This window comes from Acomys minous (assembly GCF_964271855.1).
Source record: "Acomys minous genome assembly, chromosome: 6".
Lineage (NCBI taxonomy): Eukaryota > Metazoa > Chordata > Mammalia > Rodentia > Muridae > Acomys > Acomys minous.
Genome location: NC_140487.1, coordinates 56,870,202 through 56,882,273, shown reverse-complemented (window position 1 = coordinate 56,882,273; position 12,072 = coordinate 56,870,202). Strand labels below are relative to the sequence as shown.

At 44.1% G+C, this 12,072-nt stretch overlaps 1 protein-coding gene and 1 long non-coding RNA gene across 7 annotated transcripts in view; one reads left to right on the top strand and one right to left on the bottom strand.

Annotated features, from left to right (window-relative positions):
* The window catches only part of SNX10 (sorting nexin 10), a 79,280-nt gene that overhangs the window by 30,933 nt on the left and 36,275 nt on the right, over nucleotides 1-12,072 (top strand). The window lies entirely within an intron of this gene.
* LOC311599535 lies at nucleotides 1,721-9,820 on the bottom strand. The gene is made up of 2 exons (XR_014779929.1): nucleotides 9,373-9,820; nucleotides 1,721-4,070 (listed from the first exon to the last, which is right to left on the bottom strand). It is a non-coding gene; the product is annotated as an uncharacterized lncRNA (long non-coding RNA).

Genomic DNA, 12,072 nt, shown 5'->3' with positions numbered 1-12,072 from the left:
CAGGGTTTCTCTGTGTCGCTCTGGCTGTCCTGGAACTCACTCTGTAGATCCACCTGCCTCTGCCTCTCAAGTGCTGGGATTAAAGGTGTGTACCATCATGCCTGATTTTGCTGTTTTTAATTTATTATTTTATTTTATTTTATTTTATTTTATTTTATTTTATTTTATTTTATTTTATTTTATTTTATTTTATTTTGAGTCTCAAGCAATCCGTGCTTGCTTGGGGCTTGCTATTAGTTTCCTGATTTACCACGTCTACCTCCCAAGCATTAGGCCTGTATGTGTGTCCATACCAGGTGAGACCCTATCTTTAAAAAAAAAAAGATTCTTTGGCAAGGACCAGGAAGGGCACTAGAGAACTTCACACACCCCACTATTAGTCAGTTACCCCTTTTTTCTGTTTACTTGGTTGTTTTTTTTTTTTTTTTTGAGTCTACAAAGCGAGTCCAGAACAGCCAAGGCTATACAGAGAGACCCTGTCTCAAAAAAAAAAAAAAAAAAAAAAAAAAAAAAAAAAAGTGAAGTGAATTTTTTGTTGTGGTTTCCTAATTATAAACCCTAAGTTTGGCCATGTTTCGCACCATATTAACTTCTAGCACCTGTTGAATATTTGGTTCCAAGTCAGTAGGCTGTTTAGGAAAGATGAGGAGGTGTGACCTTGTTGGAAGAGGTGTGTCATTAGGGGTGGGTTTTGAGGTTTCAGAAACCCACACCAGGCTTGCTCCCTTCACTTCTATCTTGCTGACAGTGTGAAAGCTCTTAGCTACTGCTCCAGCACCATACCAGCCTGCTGCCCCACTTTCTCTTGAGGACTGACTCCGAAACTGTAAGGAAGCCCCCAGTTAGTGCTTGCTTGCTTTTCTTTTTTCTTTTTTTCTTTTTTGCTTGCTTTTCTTTTTTTTTTTTTTTTTTTTTTTTTAAGTTTTTCGAGACAGGGTCTCTCTGTGTAGCTTTGGCTGTCCTGGACTCACTTTGTAGTCCAGGCTGGCCTCGAACTCACAGCGATCCACCTGCTTCTGCCTCCCGAGTGCTGGGATTAAAGGCGTGCGCCACCACTGCCCGGCTTTTGCTTGCTTTTCTTTCCAACCCCTTCTCCCTCCCTCCCTCCCTCCCTTCTTGTCTTCCTTTTTTTTTTTTTTTTTTTGAGACTGGGTTTCTTTGTGTAGCCCTAGCTGTCTTGCATTCACTCTACCCCAGGCTGGTCTTGAACTCACAGAGATCTGCTTGCCTGTGTCTCCCCAGTGCTGGGGTTAAAGGCCTGCGCCGCCACACCCTGCTAGTACTTTCTTTGTAAGCTGCCTTGGTCTTGGTGTCTGTTCACAGCAAGAGAACAAGTGACTCACTAAACTGTAGATCACTAGTTAAGTGTGGGGAAGTCCCTGCTTCAGACCCAGCAACACACACACACACACACACACACACACACACACACACACACACACACACACACGGCACGCACACCGGCAAGCTAATGAGTCAGCGCGGCATCTGTGACAGCAGCGTTGATACCTTTTCTCTACATCTTTCTACAGTTGACCTCTGAGCCCTTTAGCTGGGACATCTTTATCTCTCCAAACTCCTTTAATCATCTTCCGGCCTTAGTTCCCTCAGCGCTTTCAAGTGGTGCTCCTGGTTCAGATGCCCGGAGGGAGCTATTGTTGTCTGGGTACTGGCTTGTTGCGCGCAGTCCCGCCGAAAGGATGACGCAACAACTTCAGGATTCTGTTCACGGCAGTTTATTGTTACAGCTCTTCTAGCAGGATGGAGAAAGACCCAAACCCCGAGCGGAGCTCTGCTTAAATAGCCAGCAAGGCGACGTGCTCGTCTGTAATTGGTGCTCAGTCTAGATCCTAATTATAATATTGCCAATGATTGGACGGCGATGTGACAACGAGTCAGCCTGTCCTTGCGCATGCGCAAGCAGTAAAACAGCGTCAGCAAAGAGAACCCGGAAGTCGGAAGCCGGCGCCATCTTGTAATGGCGGGAGCGGCTCCCGACATCTCCCCCTCTTTAATTATATAGAAGGCTAGTTTAGCTACTGTACACCTTCATCCCGTGCAATGGGAACCTGTGCCCTGGGAGGTGTGTTGAGACCCTGTACACCTGTAGCCCGTGCAATGGGAACCTGAGCCCTGGGAGGTGTACAGGGCTGCACTGAACAGCATCCTGGTGCAATGGGAACCTGTGCCCTTCAGGAATGCTGTGTGTCCAGGCAGCGTCTCAACGATTGAGCATACTAAGCCAAACTTGGGGAGAAGTTCCTTGCTCTACAGCCAACATAGCCTGAATTACGGCTTGATTTTTCAGATACTGTTGTTTTTTAAAACGGCAGAGCAACCAAAGACAGAGGAACAGACCCGCGAGCAGGCATATACCAAACATTCCCACACCAATCCATTCTTTAAAATAAGAAAATGCAGAATGCAGCCAAGAAGTAAAATCTCCGAAGGTAACGATTTCTGCTCGAGTCCCATTCAACTGTGCAATCTGAAAGACAAGTTGTCGGGATAGCCTTTCTGCTTCCAACGTCCAGTTTCCTGCAAGATAGTCTGAAATAATTCTACTTTGTTTAGTAGACACAGCAAAATCATAGCTTAGAGGGGTAACACACACATGTTGATAATGAGAAATGCAACTTGTTTGAATAAGTTGATATAATTCGTCCATTTGTTCCTGTATTAAATCCATTCTCTGGTTAACCAGACGCATGCCAGACAGGACATGAGCATTGAATTTCTCTTGGGTTACTAAGGCAGTGGCAGTCTTTTCCACCACTTGATTAATAGTCTCAGCAGTTTGTACTTGATGAGCCATAGCGACGGCTGCAGTGGCAGCTGCCGCTGCTGAAACAGTAATAGCCGTTATAATGGCTGCAGTAATTCCAAAATCACGTTCCTGTCGAATGAGATTCATAATCGGAAATTTCTCAGGGTCTGCCTCTACAGGGATAGGTACAAAGGTAGGCAGACGGACTATTAATGCCAATGACTGTGAGCCATTCCAACATTCCGCCAAAAAACAGGATGTGGACATACAGTTAAGATTTTCGGTATCATTACTGTCTGCAAGTAAAAAGAAAAAAGGGGGTCTAGTACAAATTGGGGAGGCTTTAAAAGAATGATTAAAAAGCTTTTGGTGATAGGTTATATTAGTCAATTTAAAAGCTTGATTCTCAGTGCCAGCTGTCTTAAGTAAGGCTGTTACATTCCAAAGTTCATGGTTTACCTGGCGAAAGGAAGAGAAAGCAGACAAGTCTGTAGTTGCCTTGGCCTCATTACTCAATATCCATTGAAACCATGGCCATCCAGCTATACCACTCTCATTGCCCTTATGAGATAATATAAATCTATCTAGTGGTGGAGAGAACTGAAACCCTAAAGACAGCTGAGAATTTGAGCTCTCTCGAGATTGACAGTCTCTAAACGTGGGAGGAAAACTATAAGCAGGAGTACACCAGGGTGCAGCTCTAAATTGAGTGGCATTCTTACAAGTCACATTATTCCTAAAAGGAATAACTGTTTGGCTAGTAATCATGTATGTGAAAACAGTGGTGCTAGCTGTTACATTTGGCACATGTTGTTTTCCATCCAGACTAATGGAAATGGACTGTAAAGGAACAGCAGCAGCCGAAGCCCCTGTACCAAGATCAATCTTCGGGTTAACAATTTGCTGTGGTTCCAACCAGGCACTTAAGTTGGCATGCTGGAGTCGAATACATGGCATGAAGCCATGAAATGAGAAGCAAAGAGTACCAAGCAAATGAAAATTAGACTGATTAAATGGTTTAGGGTCTTCCCCAAACGCAGTGGCACAGGGAATCTCTCCTTCACAGGAGGTGGAGAAAAAATGGGGAAGCACAGTTGAATTAGCATGTACTGGCATGGGCATGGGCCATGTTTTTGTTACAGCCCATAATTTCATGGCTAGGCTAAGAGTCAAGGACGGGAGGAGAAGAAGACAGATCAGGTTCCTGATTGGAGTCTTCATCATTCTTCCTGGATTCCATAACATCTTCAGTCCTGATGATTCTTGTCAATCTTGTCGGCACCCAGACAGGATTTTCCTGGTCCTGTGGAAAAACACAAACAGCTCCCCTGGATCTTATTAAAATAGGATCCGGTCCTTTCCATTGATTATCCAAAACATCTTTCCATTTTACTGTTTCTCTGGATGTTTTGTGATTGACGTGCCTGTCTGCAGCAGACCGTCCTTCAGAATCCAAATTTAAAAAATTTATAGTAAATAAAACAAGGGAAATTTTAGCTTTAGGTCCCATAGTAATGGGGCCTATTCCCTCCTTTTGTTTTTGTAAAAACATTTTTAACGTACTATGAGTCCGTTCTACCACACCTTGTCCCCTAGGATTGTAGGGAAGGCCCGTGACGTGGCGAACCTGCATTTTTTGGCAGAACTGTTGAAAAGTTTTTGAAGTATAAGATGGCCCATTATCAGTCTTGATTTGTAGGGGCTTGCCCCAGGCCGCCCAAGCCTCTAGACAATGAGCTATAACATGTGCGACCTTTTCTCCTGCAAGGGGAGTAGCATGAATTATCCCCGAGCATGTGTCTACAGAGACATGAACATATTTCATCTTTCCAAAGGCTGGAATATGGGTTACATCCATTTGCCAAATATGAAGAGGTTGTAGTCCCCTAGGATTAACTCCTATAGCAGGGGAATGTCTGAACTCTGCACATTTGCTACATTTTAGAACTATATCTCTAGCAAGAGCCCGAGAAATGCCAAATTTATATCTAAGAGTATTAGCATTAACATGATAAAGAGTATGAAAAATTGTAGCTTCTTGGACTGGATCAATATTAACAAAAATCTGTTTAGTAGCCTTGTCTGCCAAGGCATTAGCTTCTGCCATGGGCCCAGGAAGCAGAGTGTGAGCCCGTATGTGCTGAATAAAGAAAGGAGCAGTCCTTTGTCTAATAGATTGTTGAATATCCAGAAAGACTTGTAACACCTGACTTTTAGTATTAATAAATCCTACAGTTTCCAAAATTTGGACTGCTCTAACTACATAATGAGAATCTGAAACAATATTTAATGGCTCTGAAAACGTTCTGAGTACCTCAGCGACAATGGCACATTCTACAAGCTGAGGGGACGTGAAAGGGAAAACTTTCTGAACCACTTGACCCTGCACCACAAAACTTCCAAGCCCAGTGCTGGAGCCGTCAGTATATATATCAGTAGCTCCATCGATGGGTTGATTCCTTGTAACTTTTGGAAAAATAAAAGCATGATGCATCACAAACTGTAATAAGGGATGTTTAGGGTAATGATTATCTATTTTCCCTGCATAGGAGCATCTTAAAATAGCCCAAATATCAACGGTGGAACATAACACTTGTACCTGATAACTGGTATAGGGAGTAATAATTAATTGTGGCTCTATGCCAAAATGAGTAATTGCTAATTGAAGTCCTTTAATGGCTATCGCAGCCACACGAGTAGGATAATGACTCAGAATTTGACCAGGGGATGCTTGCGGATGTACCCAAAGCAAGGGACCCTCTTGCCATAACACTGCCGTAGGCTGTTGAGGGGATGGAATAATGCATAACTGAAATGGTTTAGCTATATCAAAGCGGGTCAGGAAAGCCTTATTTAATTTTTCCTCAACTAATTGCAAGGTTTTGGAAGCTTCTGGAGTGAGTTTTCTGGGCGAAGTAATAGCCGTGTCACCTTCCAAGAGAGCAAATAGAGGTCTAAGCTCAGCTGTTGTTAAATTTAATGAGGGTCGAATCCAGTTAATGTCTCCCATCAACTTTTGAAAATCATTTAGAGTCCGTAATCCGTCCTTTCTGATAGCAAGTTTTTGAGGGATTACTTTCGTAGGAGTAATTTTTGATCCAAGAAAATGCCCAACAATACCTTCCTGAACCTTTTCAGGGGCAATAATTAGCCCTCTTTTTTGAAGGGATGATGAAAGTGCAATAAATGCCTGATGCAATAACGCTTCATCATGGTGGCATAACAATATGTCATCCATATAATGACAAATTTTAATTTTTGGAAATCGCTTCCTAATTGGTCGAGTGGCTGCATCAACATAAAGCTGACACATGGTGGGACTATTAGCCATGCCTTGAGGTAGTACTTTCCATTGGTATCTCTGATCTGGTTCCTCATGATTTATACTAGGCAAGGTAAAGGCGAAGCGTTGTCTATCCCTAGAGTGCAATGGAATAGAGAAAAAACAATCTTTGATGTCTACTATTATTATATTCCAATATTTAGGCAAGGTTGACAGAAGAGGGAGACCTCTCTGCACAGGTCCCATAACTTGCATTTGTGCATTTATAGCCCTAAGATCATGAAGCAATCTCCATTTTCCTGATTTCTTTTTAATAACAAATATTGGAGTATTCCAAGGAGAGATGGATTGCTCCAAATGACCGGTAGCCAGTTGTTTTGCCACTAGCTCCCTTGCAGCTGACAGTTTCTCAGAGGTCAATGGCCATTGAGGAACCCACACCGGGCCCTCTGTTTGCCATGGTATAGGTATGGCATCCCCAATGGCCCCTAGGAAAAACCCAATCCTGTATGTTCTAATCTTTGCTCAACAGATATTGGGCTAGTCCTCCCTTGCAAAGCTTTTCCTAATCCTTTTCCTGGGACACATCCCATGTTTTTCATCATATTTTGACTTTGCTTAGAGTATTCATTAGTAATTCTAAAATCCATTTGTTTTAAGACATCTCTACCCCAGAGATTGACAGGAAGTGATAAGACATAGGGTGTAAAAGTTCCTTGGTGCCCTTCTGTATCATTCCAATGTAACTCCATAGCACTTATTGCAGGAGTTTCTTCATATCCTAATCCTTGTAGGGATTGTGATGATTGATTAAGGGGCCAGTCTTTCGGCCACCAGGACATAGCTATAATGCTGGTATCCGCCCCGGTGTCTAACAATCCTTTAAAGTCTTTTCCATTTACTTTTAAGATCATCATAGGCCGTTGGTCTAATTCTAGAGACAGAAAAGTATGTTGTCCACCAGATGAACCAAATGCCCTTGTCCCTCGAGGGGCTTTTTGGCCTGGAAACAGCTGATGTAAACTTGGTAGGACCAAGAGCTGAGCTATTCTATCTCCAGGTGCTATAGCACTAATTCCTTTTGGGGAAGAACATAATACCTTAATTTGGCCCTCAAAATCCTGATCGATAACCCCTGGATGCACTATCAAACCTTTTAAAGTGGTGGACGATCTGCCTATAATGAGCCCCACGGACTCCTCAGGTAATGGGCCAGCCAAATCTACTGGAATCGGTTGGCAGCCCATCATAGGGGTTAATACTGCTCTGGTGGTGGCACACAGGTCCAGTCCTGCTGATCCATTAGTTGCTCTCCTAATGGTTTGGCTCTCACAAACTCTCTGGATCTGTGTGTCCTGCGTTCCATGGCCCCATTGTGTTCCATAGCCCCATATATTTTTGGGCCCTGAGGTCTGGGGCCCTTCCTTCCGTTTTTTGAGTCCTCTTCCCCTTTTTCTGGTAAAGGCCTGCCCCTAATATCTTTGACTGATCTACACTCATTTGCCCAATGTCTCCCCTTCTGACAGCGGGGACAGAGCCCAGGTTGTTTATTAGCTCTTTCCCCACCAAATGCTGTTGTAGTTCTGCATTGTCGTTTTAAATGACCTGTCCTTCCACAATTGAAACATTTCATATTTGCTGCCTTTTGTGCGGATAGCACTGCAGCAGCAATCCCTGCATTCGTTAGGGGTCCTCCAATCTCCCTGCATGCTTTCATCCATGCATTTATTCCTTTCCCTTTCCAGGGAGTTATGGCATTTCTGCATTCCCTAGTACAATTTTCGTAGAGCAGTTGCTCCACAAAAGGCATAGCTGCTTCTTGATCAGGGAATACCTTACCCGCCGCCTCCATCATGCGCGCCACAAAGTCAGAAAATGGCTCATTAGCTCCCTGAACTACCTTTGTTAAATTTCCTGTTACTTGTCCTTTATTAGGTATGCTTCTCCAGGCCCTCTCAGCAGCCTTATTAATTTGTTCATAGACCTCAGGGGGATAAGTGGTCTGATTAAGTCTCCATTGTCCTTGTCCAGTAAGCATGTCAAAGCTCCATTGAGGATGTGCATTAGCGATATTCTGATTGGCTTGCACAGAGCATAATTCAAAATAAATGGATTTCCAATCCAGAAATTGACCCATGGATAGACATGCCTTAACGGTGTTATACCAATCATCTGGCGTCATGGCATTTTGAGTCAATCTTTCCACCAGAGCCACTGTAAAAGAAGCTCCGATTCCATAGGTTTGTACTGCCTCTGCTAATGCCTTCAACTGTTTAAAGTCTAATGGTGTATGCTGACGGACATTATTAGCATCTTGCCATACTGGGAAAGCCAGTGATATTTTCTTTCTATCCCTTTTTGAAATTAAGGTTCCAGATCCTTTTCCTACTGGTGACTGATCCATATGCCCTTTTCTCCCACTAGGGCGTGAGGTGGCGCCAAATGCCATCATATAAGGAGGCGGGTCAGGCCAGTATCTTTCAGACTCATATCTAGCTGCTTCCTTTTCCAGCTCGGCTTGGTCTTCCCTATTTAGAACTTCCTCTTTTTCTGATTCTGATGATTCTTCCTCTGTGGAGGACGTCTCCTCACTAGAGGAATCCTCTAACTTGAGATTTGTAAACTCCGTCAAAGTTGGATACAACTTAGGTCTAACGGAGTCTGTTTTCTTAGACTCTTGGTCTTTTTCTCTCTTGGACTCGTGGTCCTTGGACTCGTGGTCTTCCTCCTTTTTTATTTTTTCTTTTCCCCGGGTTTTCTTTTTAGCTTCCCTTTTCTTTTCTGTTTCCTTTTCTGCTTCTGATAGACTATCCTGGTGATCCGCTAAAGCTCTTTGTCCTGCTCTTACCTGTTCTTTGCAGTTCTCATCCTCAATGCATGATTTTATCAATTTATAAACTGGTAGGGTTCCTGGTCTCAAAGTTCCCCTCTCTTTTTCCGCCCTAATATCATTCCCTAGCTTATCCCAGCACCCCGCAGTTAAGTTTCCAGATATCTGGAACCAAGGAGCCACCCGATCAACCTCCTTTATAAAATTCTTTAGCACACGATCTGGGATTTTCAGTTCCCGTTCCTGGAGCAGCGCCCGCACTGCGTCCAAGATCGGCTTCACTTGAAGGTTTCCCATACCTCCTTTTTCTACAGGAGCGGGACGGCCGCCTCAGTTATCTTACCTGAGAATTAAGGCCAAACTATTCAAGGTCACACAGCGGATAAGCGCAAACTTTATCCCGTTTCCCACAATTAAGACACAAACAACAAAACACAAAGAAGACGAAACTAACAACGAGAAACGGGATTCCCCACTCCCAGGAAGTCATACCTTGCAGAAAAGTACCGCGGTTTTCACTCTGCCAGCGCTGAATCCTGTCTCGACGAGCAGTCGGGGTCCTTCACAGCAACCTTCACCTCGGGGTTCGGCAAATCCCGGGTTTCGGCACCAGATTGTTGCGCGCAGTCCCGCCGAAAGGATGACGCAACAACTTCAGGATTCTGTTCACGGCAGTTTATTGTTACAGCTCTTCTAGCAGGATGGAGAAAGACCCAAACCCCGAGCGGAGCTCTGCTTAAATAGCCAGCAAGGCGACGTGCTCGTCTGTAATTGGTGCTCAGTCTAGATCCTAATTATAATATTGCCAATGATTGGACGGCGATGTGACAACGAGTCAGCCTGTCCTTGCGCATGCGCAAGCAGTAAAACAGCGTCAGCAAAGAGAACCCGGAAGTCGGAAGCCGGCGCCATCTTGTAATGGCGGGAGCGGCTCCCGACACTGGCTGGTACCCGAAGCATCCTAGCCTGTGTTGGCTTCTCTGGAGTCCTGCACTCATCCTTGATGTTGCAACTCATGCTTAGAGAGGGTCAAAAAGTAACATTAAGGTAATGAAGCTCCAGACAGGACCCTACACTCTGAGAGCCCTGGAGGTGTGGGAGAGGGCTTGCCTGTCATAGAGGAGTCCAGTGCAGTGCAGAGGCTAGAGACAGCGGGTGAAAACACTGCTCCTGAGAAAACTATGAAGTATCTAGTGCTCTTGAGAACATGAGCATAAGAAGTCAGCAGTAGAAAAGTGCTTGTGTATGTGTGTGTGTGTGTGTGTGTGTGTGTGTGTGTCTGTGTGTGTGTGTGTGTGTGTATAGTGATTGAGCCCTGAGCTTTTCATTCATGGTAGGCAAGTGCTGTACCACTGGGCTGCATCTCCAGCCCTACTTTTATTTTTTTTTAAAGATTTATTTATTATGTATACAGTGTTCTGCCTGCCTGCCAGAAGAGGGCACCAGATCTCATTACAGATGGTTGTGAGGCACAGTGTGGTTGCTGGGAATTGAACTCAGGCCATTGGTAAGAACAGACAGTGTGCTCTTACCCTCTGAGTCAGCCCGCCCTCACCCCCCACTTTTATTTTGGGACCAGGTCTCATACCATTGGCCTGGCTGGCCTAGAACTCATTATGTAGCCCAAGATGCCCTCAAATTCTGATGTTTCTGCCTCAGTTTTCTGAGTTCTGGGATTACAGGCCGTGGCACCTCACTTTAAATGTTCATTAATGACATCATTTATAATGGTTATGAGATAGTCTATTATGTAGCTGTATTGTAATTCATTTTTCTTCAGTTTGATTATGGATATTTACTTATGTTTTGGAAAAGATTTTGTTGCATTTGTGCGTGTGTGTTTGCATGTTTGTGTGTGCCGTTACATTGCATGTGTCATAGGCTTACCTGAGGGAGTTGATTCTCATGCCTTGGGCGTCCAGGAGATTGAAATTAGGTTATTTTACTTGGCAGTGAGCACTTTTATCTCTTAAGTCGCCTTTCTCGACCCTCTATTTTAATTTTAAAAGATGTATTTGTTTTATGTGTATGGGTGTTTTGCCTGCATGCACGTCTGTGCACTGTGTGCATACCTGGAGCACACAGGTCAGAAGAGGGCATTGGCTCCCCTGGGATTGGAGTTATAGATGACTGTGAGCCACCATGTGGCTGCTGGGAATCAGAGCATCGCTGAGCCATTTCTCCAGCCCCAATTTGTTTTGTTTTGCAGAAGAGTCTCCTTAGTCAGCCTGGAACTTGCTATGTAGACCAGACTGGCTTCGAACTCAGAGATCTGCCTGTTTCTGCCTCCTCAGTGCTGGGATCAAAGGTGTGCACCACCATGCCTGGCTGGTTTTTTGTTTTTGTTTGTTTTTTCTTGTTTGTCTCACGTTGTAACCCAGGCTGCCCTTGAGCTTGTATCAGTCTTCCTGTCTGAGTTTCCCCAGTGCCAGGGTGTACCGTTTAAGGCAAAGCACATTGGGCATGTCTGTTGGCAGGCGTTTAGCAAATTGCACAAATTGCATTGAGATGTTTAGGTTGAGTTCTCTGTGGTCAGTTAATTGAGTTAAATAATATGAACAGTTTACACATACTTTTGAAATATAAGTTTGAATTGTCTTTTTAGAATATTTTGTGACATGGCCTCATTCTGTAGCTCAGGCTGTCTTTGAACTTGTGATCCTCCTGCCTCGGACTTCTAAGTGGTGGGGTAATAGGTGTATATGACCACACGCAGCTTGGGCCTCGTTATTTTTTTGTAGTGTTGACGTGGCTCATATTCCTACTGATAGTATTTAATCTGCATTTCTAATGATTCTTGTCAGTAGTGGATATTATCTTCAAATCTTTACTTTTATTCTCTTAAAAATTACTTTTACCCTCACCTTTGACCATGTCCCCTGGAGGGGAAGGCCCGGTGGCACTCAGAGGAAGGACAGCAGGTTACCAAGAAGAGACTTGATACCCTATGAACATACACAGGGGGAGGTAATCCCCCTCAGGAACTGTCATAGGGGAGGGGAATAAGGGGAAAATGGGAGGGAGGGAAGAATGGGAGGATACAAGGGATGGGATAACCATTGAGATGTAACAAGAATAAATTAATAAAGGAGAAAAAATTACTTTTACATCTGTGGATCTTTGCCTGCATGTATGTCTTTACACCATGTGTGTGCTTGGTGCCTGAAGAGACCAGAGGAGGGTGTCAGATTG